This window comes from Hippocampus comes, unplaced genomic scaffold (assembly GCF_001891065.2).
Source record: "Hippocampus comes isolate QL1 unplaced genomic scaffold, H_comes_QL1_v1.1 scaffold270, whole genome shotgun sequence".
NCBI lineage: Eukaryota > Metazoa > Chordata > Actinopteri > Syngnathiformes > Syngnathidae > Hippocampus > Hippocampus comes.
In genome coordinates this window covers 766022-775540 of record NW_017805631.1, presented here as the reverse complement: position 1 = coordinate 775540, position 9519 = coordinate 766022, and the positions used below count along the sequence as shown (strand labels likewise).

General features: G+C 42.6%; 1 long non-coding RNA gene across 1 annotated transcript; it reads left to right on the top strand.

Moving 5' to 3' along the window:
* Positions 1-3251: 3251 nt before the first annotated feature.
* Positions 3252-4327, top strand: LOC109522805 (uncharacterized). Its single transcript, XR_002169625.1, has 2 exons — positions 3252-3453; positions 4015-4327. It is a non-coding gene; the product is annotated as an uncharacterized LOC109522805 (long non-coding RNA).
* Positions 4328-9519: the final 5192 nt, after the last annotated feature.

The following is a 9519-nucleotide window of genomic DNA, read 5'->3' as shown; positions in this document are numbered from 1 at the left end:
CATATATACTTGTCATAAAGGCACAAGTATCAAGGCACATGGTTATTATACCCAACATGAACTGAAAATTTAACAAAACATTTAATTTTAAGATCACTGAAAGGTTTTGGTCCGGTGGATCAGATGCTTTTCTCTGTTCTTATTCAGTGAGGTCAGGGCTTGTGCAGCCAATAAAGGTCTTCCACACCAAACTCATTCAAGCATGCTTTTATGGATATGGGTGGCTTAGATCGCTGCTGAGCCAAGCCACACATTTCTATTCATGCACCTTCCTTTGTGCACCATAGTATAGTTGTGCGGGAGGAAAAAAGGGCCTAATTCAGACTTCTCCCACAAACTTGGAAGCATTGTCAAAAAATGTCTTATCATGATTTAAAAATCATAGGTAATAAAATGTCAAACCCAACTTTTTTGATTAATCATCGATATCTGAAGACAGCGGTCCCCAACCTTTTTTGCCCGATGGACCGGTTTAATGTCAGACAATATTTTCAGGGACCGGCCTTCAAGGTGTGACAGATAAACACAAAATAATATGATATGACCTGCATGAACACTGTGGTATTTTCAAAACATAATAATAAACACGAATCATGACACGAGGAACGTCCTATCTTGCCGCAACGCTCTGTGGTTTTAAAGGAGCCTTCAAAATAAGATATGCCGCAAATACAAAGTGCATGAAAAATACAACTCACCATCGCCGCATATTATGCAGAGTGGGCTTGGTGCATGGGAATCTCCCGTTGAGATAAATCTGTATTTCAAGTAGGACTCCTGATACCGTCTATTAAACGTAGCCTTATTTTTCTTGAAAGTCATAGGCTCCTCCTCCTAGCTGGGCCTTTTCCCCTTCCGAAAGAAACTTTCCAAATATGTTTGTTTTTTACTCATTTTACTAGCTCCTTGGTTTTATTTTAGTGGTAACCTATCATGTGACCGTGAAGTGCGCCTTGACATACTATAGACGGATGTAACAGAGAATCCGGTAATCTTTCAAAATAAAACATCTTTCAGATTCTGAAATAAATAAAATGGAAGTAATCTAAGTTATTTATTCTTTCTGTGCAGCCTGGTACCAAATGACCCACGGAACTTTTCCTTAATTGGTGAGAAAATGATTTATTAAAAACAAATAATATATCTTTGTCCATCGATCTATGCCAGCAAATTATAGTGACAGAATGAATAAATAAATTATCTATTAGATCTTTTGTGACAATGCAAGACTCTAAATTGTCCCCAGGTGTGATTGTGAGCGCAAATGGTTGTTCGTCTATGTGTGCCCACCGATTGGCTGGTAAACAGTTCAGGGTGGACCCCGCCTACTGCCTGAAGTCAGCTGGGATAGGCTGTAGCATGTGTGCTGATCAGCAGATAAGATGAATGGATGGATGATATCATTTAATTGCCTCTGCTCTGTTCCTGCTTTTTAATGAGGGCAAACCATCCACAAAACATCCTGATGAATTTCAGGGAGTAACATGAGTATCTAAGATTAAATACAGAAATTGTGAATGACATTTTGCTCCCCCGTTGTCATGATTCGGTTTGGGACCAACAGGTGGCACTGTAGGGCTCTCCCTGCAGCTGCACACCTGTTGGTCATTATGTAATTAGTGTTTTAAAAAGACTCCCAGCCCGAACACTCGGTGTCGGGTCATTGTTGCTTTGTGCTACTGTCATGTTTGTTTGCTGTCATGTTTGTTTCATTCATGTTTTGGTCAGTGTTATGTTTTATCTTCAGTCATGTGTTTTGTTTGATACTTTGGACTTTGTTTGTTTTGGATTTTCGTTTTCTCTGAGTTTATCAATACACCCTGCTCCTCCCTCTTGCCTGCTTTTTGGGTCCACTACCACCTCACGACGTGACACCCGTGAATTGTCACTTTATCGTGGTGGAGGGGTTTGTGTGACCCAATGGTCATAAGAGCAAAGTGTGGGACTTTAGGGTCACCAATACCAAACGGGTGCTAGGTGAGGGACCAGAAAAAGCATGCTTCACAGACCCCTTATGATAAGTGATAATATTGGACTTTATTTTCCCTTGCCCGCATGCTTGTCACCGGGGCACCCCTCTGGTGTCTAGCCTGAAGGTGGGGCTCGATTCCTGTACCCATGGGCCCCAGATGAGTACAGCCCAAAATGGCAACATGGGTCACCCTTCATATGGGCTCACCAGCTGTGGGAGTGGCCAACGTCTCGGGTACACTGTGAGCTGGAAGGTGGCTTAAAGTGGGGAAGTTGGGACTCTGATCCTAGGCTTCTTAGTCATGCTCGCCTCCATTCACAGCTTGGGCTCTGGTACCAGTCCTCTCGAGAGAAGTTGGGCTCTCTTCCACTCTGGAGTTGCTCATAGTGAGAGGTGCCATGCAGGTGACGGCATACTTACTTACTTGGAGCCCATACTTTGGGGCTCACCTCTGTGGATGAGAGCAATGTTCTCTCTAATTTTGTGTCTAAGCATTCACAAAAACTCCCTGAGCATTCCTTGGATGACGGTGAGCAACATCAGCCATGCACACAGCAGTCAAACCAGTTTCACACCTGTCCACGTTGTATACGTTTCAAAAACTTTCAAACCACCTATGATGGTATATTGTTGATTTTTGGTTTTGGTTAGTTTGGTCATGTATTCCTTGTGTCCTGTGTGTCTCGTGAGGTTATTTGTTCACCTGAGCTTGTCAACCAAGTCTCTTGTGTCTTCCAATCAGCTCTCTCACCACATGGGTCTTGTCCAGGTGTTTTTCATTGTCTCGTCAGTTTGGCTTGTATTTGGTTCCGTTTTTTGTTTTTTTGTTTTTGTTTTTTTTCCCCCAGTCCTTGTTGGTTCATTGTCGTTGTCTTAGTTACATCGGGTTTCCTGCTCATGTGTGTCCTGTTTTCCCTGAGTCATGTCTGGTTTGTGTTTTTAGTAAGTTTATTCCTGGTCTTGGTTTGTTATTTTGTTTCTCATTTTGGACATTGTTATTTTAGGGCAGTGGTGCCCACACTTTTTCGCCCTGAGATCTACTTATGACATGACCGAGTCAAAATGATCTACTGCCTGTTAAAAATGAAAAACACATTATTTATAAATATATTTAGAATTCTTTTTATTTGTACATTATAGATATGCATGATTGTATCAACCTGTATAGCACAATACAACAAATAAATGTTTTGTAATCATCTTACTCTGATGACTTGCACTGAATTAAATCAGACAGGGACGCTTAGTCCGGACAGTAGCTGCTGATAGCCAGCCTCAAGCAGATTTCCAGATGCTCATCAGTCATGGTGGAACGGTACTTGGATTTAATGATCTTCATGTGGGAAAAGGCTGACTCACATAAATAAGTGGAGCCAAATAATGCGGTCAAAAAGGTAGCACATTTCCTGATGTTGGGGTACTTGTCCTCTGGGAGTAAGTTCCAGAATTGTCCATGAGCTCTGGCCTTCAGCTGAATGTCGGTTTGAAGTGTCAGAATCTCATCCTCCACTCCAGAAGAGTTCAGGTGAAACAGTGTTGCAACTTTTGATGCCAGTGAAACAACCTCAGCATCTTTCTGGAAAGGGTAGCACATGAATGTAGCTACTGGCTCGAGTAAAGCAAAGTCTTGAAAGTGTCTGTCGAACTCTGACAGACAATTGTCAATTTGCTTTATGTAGCGTGCACCGTCAAGCTGCGCACATGACTGCTCTTGTGTTTCCAGCTCTGCCGCAAGGTTCTGGAAGTTTGTCAAATCATGGTGGTGGAGCTTTGAGGAGAGATGTTTCATTTTCGTTTGAAAGCATGAACTGAGCTGATCATATTGATCACAGTTCTGTCCTTTCCTTGCAGCTCCAGAGTAAGGTCATTCAACATGTTGGTCAGATCGGTTAATAATGCCAAATCCAGCAGCCACTGATGGTCATATAGTTGTCTATAATCTGCATGTTTACCTTCAAAGAAAAACATCTTAATCTCCAGCAAAAGCTCTCGAAATCTTTGCAGGAAATTCCCCGATTTAGCCATTTCATGTCGGTGTGCAGCAACAACTCAGAGTGGTCGCACTCAGCCTTCTCCAGCTGTGCACGGAACAGCCGTCTTTGAAGAGATCTGGCCCGAATTGAGCAGGCGATCTTTGTTGCCACATCCATTATCTCTTTCATGTTGAGCATTTTTGCACATAATGCTTGTTGGTGTATAATACAGTGGTAATTGAGAAAGTCTGGAAAATCATCATCCTCCCTGCACTTGGTGATAAATCCATTCGAGCGGCCAAACATGGCGGGTGCGCCATCTGTGGTTATGGACACCAATTTGCAGACTGGGAGGTGGGTTTTCTCAATAACGTTTTTGAAAGACTGTGTGTCCTCCCCTCGTGTGTGTTCTTTCATGGGCAGTATTGTTAACAGCTCCTCTTTCGCAGTCATGTCAGTAAACACCATCCGAATAAAAATGCACAATTGTGCTGTGTCACTCACGTCTGTAGATTCGTCCAACTGCAGTGAGAAACAATCACAATCTGCGATGTCCTTCCAAAGTTGCTGGTTCAAATCCTCAGCCATGGCTTCACTGCGCCGTGTTAATTGTAGTTCTTGATAGCTGGAGAGCTTTGATGGAAGCTAGTATTTCTGATTTGTTTCCAAAGTCTCTGAACAAGTCGGCTGCTTCAACAAATGCTTCTTTTACCATCTCTCCATTTTGGAAGGACTTCTTGTTTTTAATGATGAAGTGACTCACCCGGAACGATGCTTCAGTGGCTGCCCTTGCCTTTGAAGTTCGCTGTGTGAAAGATGACTGTTGTCCAGACAGCTGGGATTTTAGTTCCTTCACGTTTCTCCTTCCCTCTTCGCTTTTTGGCGGGAACTCGGCGTCAGAGTTTTTATGAACAATCCGAAAATGGCGCTCCAAATTTCCCTTCTTCTGAAAAGTCATTGGAGAGTGACAGATGAGGCAAATGCACTTTGAAAACGACATTGTAAAAAATAAGTCCTCCTCCCACTCCTTATGGAAGTGGTAGGTCTTTGGCTTTTTACTTAGTCCGGCTTTTCCACTCATATTTATCTCCTGTCTTATTCTCAAACTTACGAGAGTTTTGCAGTAATTAGCGGAGTTGAATGCGCATGCGCAATGACGCGTGTGGCAGAGAAAGTTCGAATGTCATTGTCAGGACGGAGGTCGACCTGTTCTACCCACAATGCCTTTCAGATCACCCGGTAGATCAGGATCGACGTAATGGGCACCCCTGTTTTAGAGCTTTTTAAAATTATTAATTCCAGTGCCTTGTTTGCTTTTTTGGTTCTTTTTAAATTAAATTATTATTCTTTTGAGAGTACACTTGCCTCCCCTCACTGCTTCTCAGCATTTCGGTTCTGAACCCCATACCACACAGGACATATTTATCAAAAAGGAGAAAAATGAATTGGCCCAAATTGACCTGTCCAGAAATCACTGTGAGTAAATGGGAAATTTAAAATAATCAGTTTGAATACATTTTGGCTTCAATAATTGCTATCTGGGCTGCACAGTGGGTGACTGGTTCGTACGTCCGCCTCACAGTGCAGATGTGCAGAGTTCTAGTCCAGGCCTTCCTCTGTGGAGTTTGCATGTTCTCCCTGTGCCTGCGTGGGTTTTCTCCAGGTACTCCGGATTCCTCACGCATTCCAAAAACATGCGCCGTAGGATAATAATAAATAATAAACACTCTAAATCAGGGGTGTCAAACTCATTTCACATGGTGGGCCACATACGGCCTCGGTAGATGTCAAGTGGGCCGGACCATTAAAATGATACAATACTTTGCTATAAATAACCAAAACAATATGTCTTTCCTTTGTTTAGGTATAAAGAAGCACAAGAACATTCGGAAAATGTTGAAATTTAATGAACATATCTTTGACAAAACATTTCATGAAGCACCTTACATTTCCTTCGACAAATGTGCAATTTACTTTTATCATTCACATATATGCATTGCAACTGATCCCACTGATTGTACAAACTTTAACAAGTAATTGGTATTGAAAAATACAGTAATGCACTTTAAGATTAAACAAGATTCATAAAGAAAGCAAGTTTTAAAGCATTTACACGTGCATATAAAATCTAAATGTAATCCCTGCCTACACCTTACAAACTAAGGAGAGTGCTATTAAATGTGTAAATGTGAGAGTGCTATTGATAGCGTCTGATGCCATGGGTCTGTCTCAGTGACAGACTGAGGCTGCTGTTGTCTTCTTCTCTGATCAAAACAGTGTCCCCTTGCGGATACTCAATGAATTGCACCTGATTAAAAATATTAATTCTGTGTCTTTAATGCATTTTTTTCACTTTTACATTATCCTGCGGGCCTGATTGAACCTACTTGCGGGCCGGTTCCGGCCCGCAGGCCGTATGTTTGACACCCCTGCTCTAAATTGTCCTTGTGCGTGTGAATGGTTGTTTGTCTATGTGTGCCCTGGATTGGCTGGCAACCAGTTCAGTGTGTCCCTCGCCTACTGCCCGAAAACAGCTGGGATAGGCCCTAGCATGCCCGCGACCCTCCTGAGGATAAGCGGATCAGAAAATGGATGGATGGATATTTGCTATCTTAGAAAATTGTGATCATGTGAAGAGTGACATGGGTGATGCTTTTCATCAAAAGTTGTTCTAAAGGCAAATTAAATGTTGAATAGTGTTTTGACTGATTACACTCAGTGTTGTGATGCTTCAGATGTTAAATAATAATCATCAAGAGGATTACAAAAAAAGATAATTTTCTAAAATTCATCATTTTTATTAAATGATGCTAACCAATTTTCAAAATCATTGGTTTTAAATATTAAAATAATTTAATTAAGCTGCCAGATCACAGCAACAGATTTTAAAAGCAGGACCAAGTGACCTACATTTCCTAACTCACTGTAGATTATCTGGTTTGATGTTGTTTATCTCTGACTACATTTGACTGAGCCAGCCAAAGTGTGCTCATTTGTGTCTTGTGGATTGGCGATGAAGGCAGCTTGGGCTGCCAGAACTCATGTGAATTGCACGACACATGGCTACTGACATATCATACTTGCATCATGGTAATGTGCTTCAATTGTGCAGAGACATACTAAGCATTGAGGCTCCTTCCCCCGATCGGTTCTGAGCAGACTGGTGAGATGATGATTAGACAGCACGAATGCAAGACAACGCCTCTTCTACTCGTCGAGGTGGCTTCAGCGGAGACCAATGTTTGTGTGTGACAATTATTTCACAGCATGTGTATTCACTTTGCATTTCAGTCTTTTTCCGTCCCATTTTCCTTTCCCGCTCCGTCATCACATGTGTCAAATCAACGTTTCAATTTCTTCATGAGGAGAATTTGAAAAGAAGAAAATGCAAATACAGCTGAGGTTCGACTTTTATTATTTGTTGCACACATTTGCTGTGTGCTGAGATGGCGACAGCAATTCAGAGTAGCCACAGTTATTGGAGTGCTTGGAGTACGTCATGGAGAGTGTTCCCTCTCGGGACGTCCGTCATTCTGCTGGGGGACTTCAATACTCACATTGGCAATGACATTGAGACCTGGAAGGGTGTGATTGGGAGGACAATGAAATTCTGTTCCACAATCCGGTGTCTCAGGAAGGGGAAGCAGTGCACCATTAACTCTCTGTATAATAGAGTGGGGTACTGATGACACTGTGAGTATGTGGAGAGAATAATTCAAAGACTTCTCAATTCCCCTGAAACACCTTCCTTTGAGGAAGCAAAGTCTGGGCACTGTGAGGTGGGTTCTTCTTCTATCTCTGGGGTTGATGTTGCTGAGGTGGTGAAAAAACCAGAGCGGTGGAGGAGATCTGCCCGGACTTCCTGAAGGTTCTGGATTTTGTGGGTCTGTCCTGTTTGACACGTGTCTGTAACGTCGCGTGAACATCGGGCGCAGTTCTTCTGGATTGACAAATCAGAGTGGTCGTTGCAGTTTGGATGAGCACCTCCAAAAAAGTGTGTTGGCGACTTGTTCACAAGCGATCAGAGCGGATCGGTGCAGTGTCTGCAGTGATGCGGGCTGTGTATTGGTCTGTCGTGGTGCAGAAGGAGCTAAACCAAAAGCCAAGTTCTTGATTTACCGCTCGATCTATGGTCTCACCTATGGTCACAAATTGTGGGTCATGACCAAAAGAACATGATCCTGGATACAAGCGGCTGAAATGAGTTTCCTTCACAGGGTGTCGGGGCTTTCATATAGAGACAAGTTGAGAGGCTTGCTCGCACGGATGACCGGGGTGAAGCTGCTGCTCCTCCGCATTGAGAGAAGCGACATGAGGTGGCTTGGCAACTGATTAGCACGCCTCCATGGTGATCATGTTTCACCGGGAGAAGGGCGTGGGTACGATCCAGGACACACTGGAGAGACTACAGCATGTATCACGGATGGCCTTGGAACGCCTTGGGATTCCTCCAGAAGAGCTGTATGAAGTGCTGGGGAGTGGCAAGTCTGGACTTCCCCGCTAAAGCTGCTGCCCCGTGACCAGATGGCGGAGAAATGGAAGAAAATGGACGAATGGGTGGACGGACAGAAGGATGGATGGATGATAGTTTGTCAGCTGGAAAGACAGCACTCGGGAAAGGAGTGCGAACCACCTCAAACTGCATTTTCCATAAGGGGGACAACAACACCTGCTTTCAAGGAGGCTATTCGTTTGATATAGCTCCTAGTAAGTATAACCCCAAAGGAGCCAGAGAAAACAGGGTAAAAGATTGCTACTTGGACAAACTCTGTTATATTGACTGATGCAATGGATTTTTGATAAGGGCAAGATGCATCTGTGGAAGAGTATTCAAAGTCCTACAAATACATCCGACCACAATTTGGGACAAAGTCAAGTCGAAAATGTCCTTTACAATATATTCTCTGCACCCCCACTGGCCAAAACAAGTTCTCCATTATTTCAGTATTCCTTCTTTTTGAGACTTTTTTGATGAGGTTCTGCCACATGATCCAAAAGATGGATGCCTTTGCTTAATAACGGTTGGGAAACACTGTTCTAAAAAATGTATGACTCAAACAGAATGAATGTACAAATTTTTCACCACACAAAAAATTATGTGACGATTTTAATGGGAAGCCCAAAATGGGCCATCTGGTCCTCGAAAACCCAAGGTTTTGCCACATTGGATTAGAGCCTGAAAACCTGAATAGTTTAACCTGAATAGTTGAACATATATGACAGTACAACACCTGTTTGAATAAAGGATTTGGACTGCAGGTTGCAATGAAAATTAAATATTGGTCGACGCATGATCAGCTGAGAATGTACAGTAAATGTTGACCAATACGTCTAATTCGGGTATATTCTGTGTCTGATCAATACCGTGTGAATGTTTAATTTTTCATTGTCTTTACTCTGATTTTAATCCATAACTGCAGTTGATACTTTATAAAGCCCAAGTCATTACAAAATGAAGAGATCAGTGACTTACAGAGCATTTAGAGAAAAGGGTTGATTGTGCTTGCATTGTCTTCTTCTTGAAGCTGATCTATCAGTGTTTTAAACCAGGGGCCCCCAACCTTATTTGCCCCA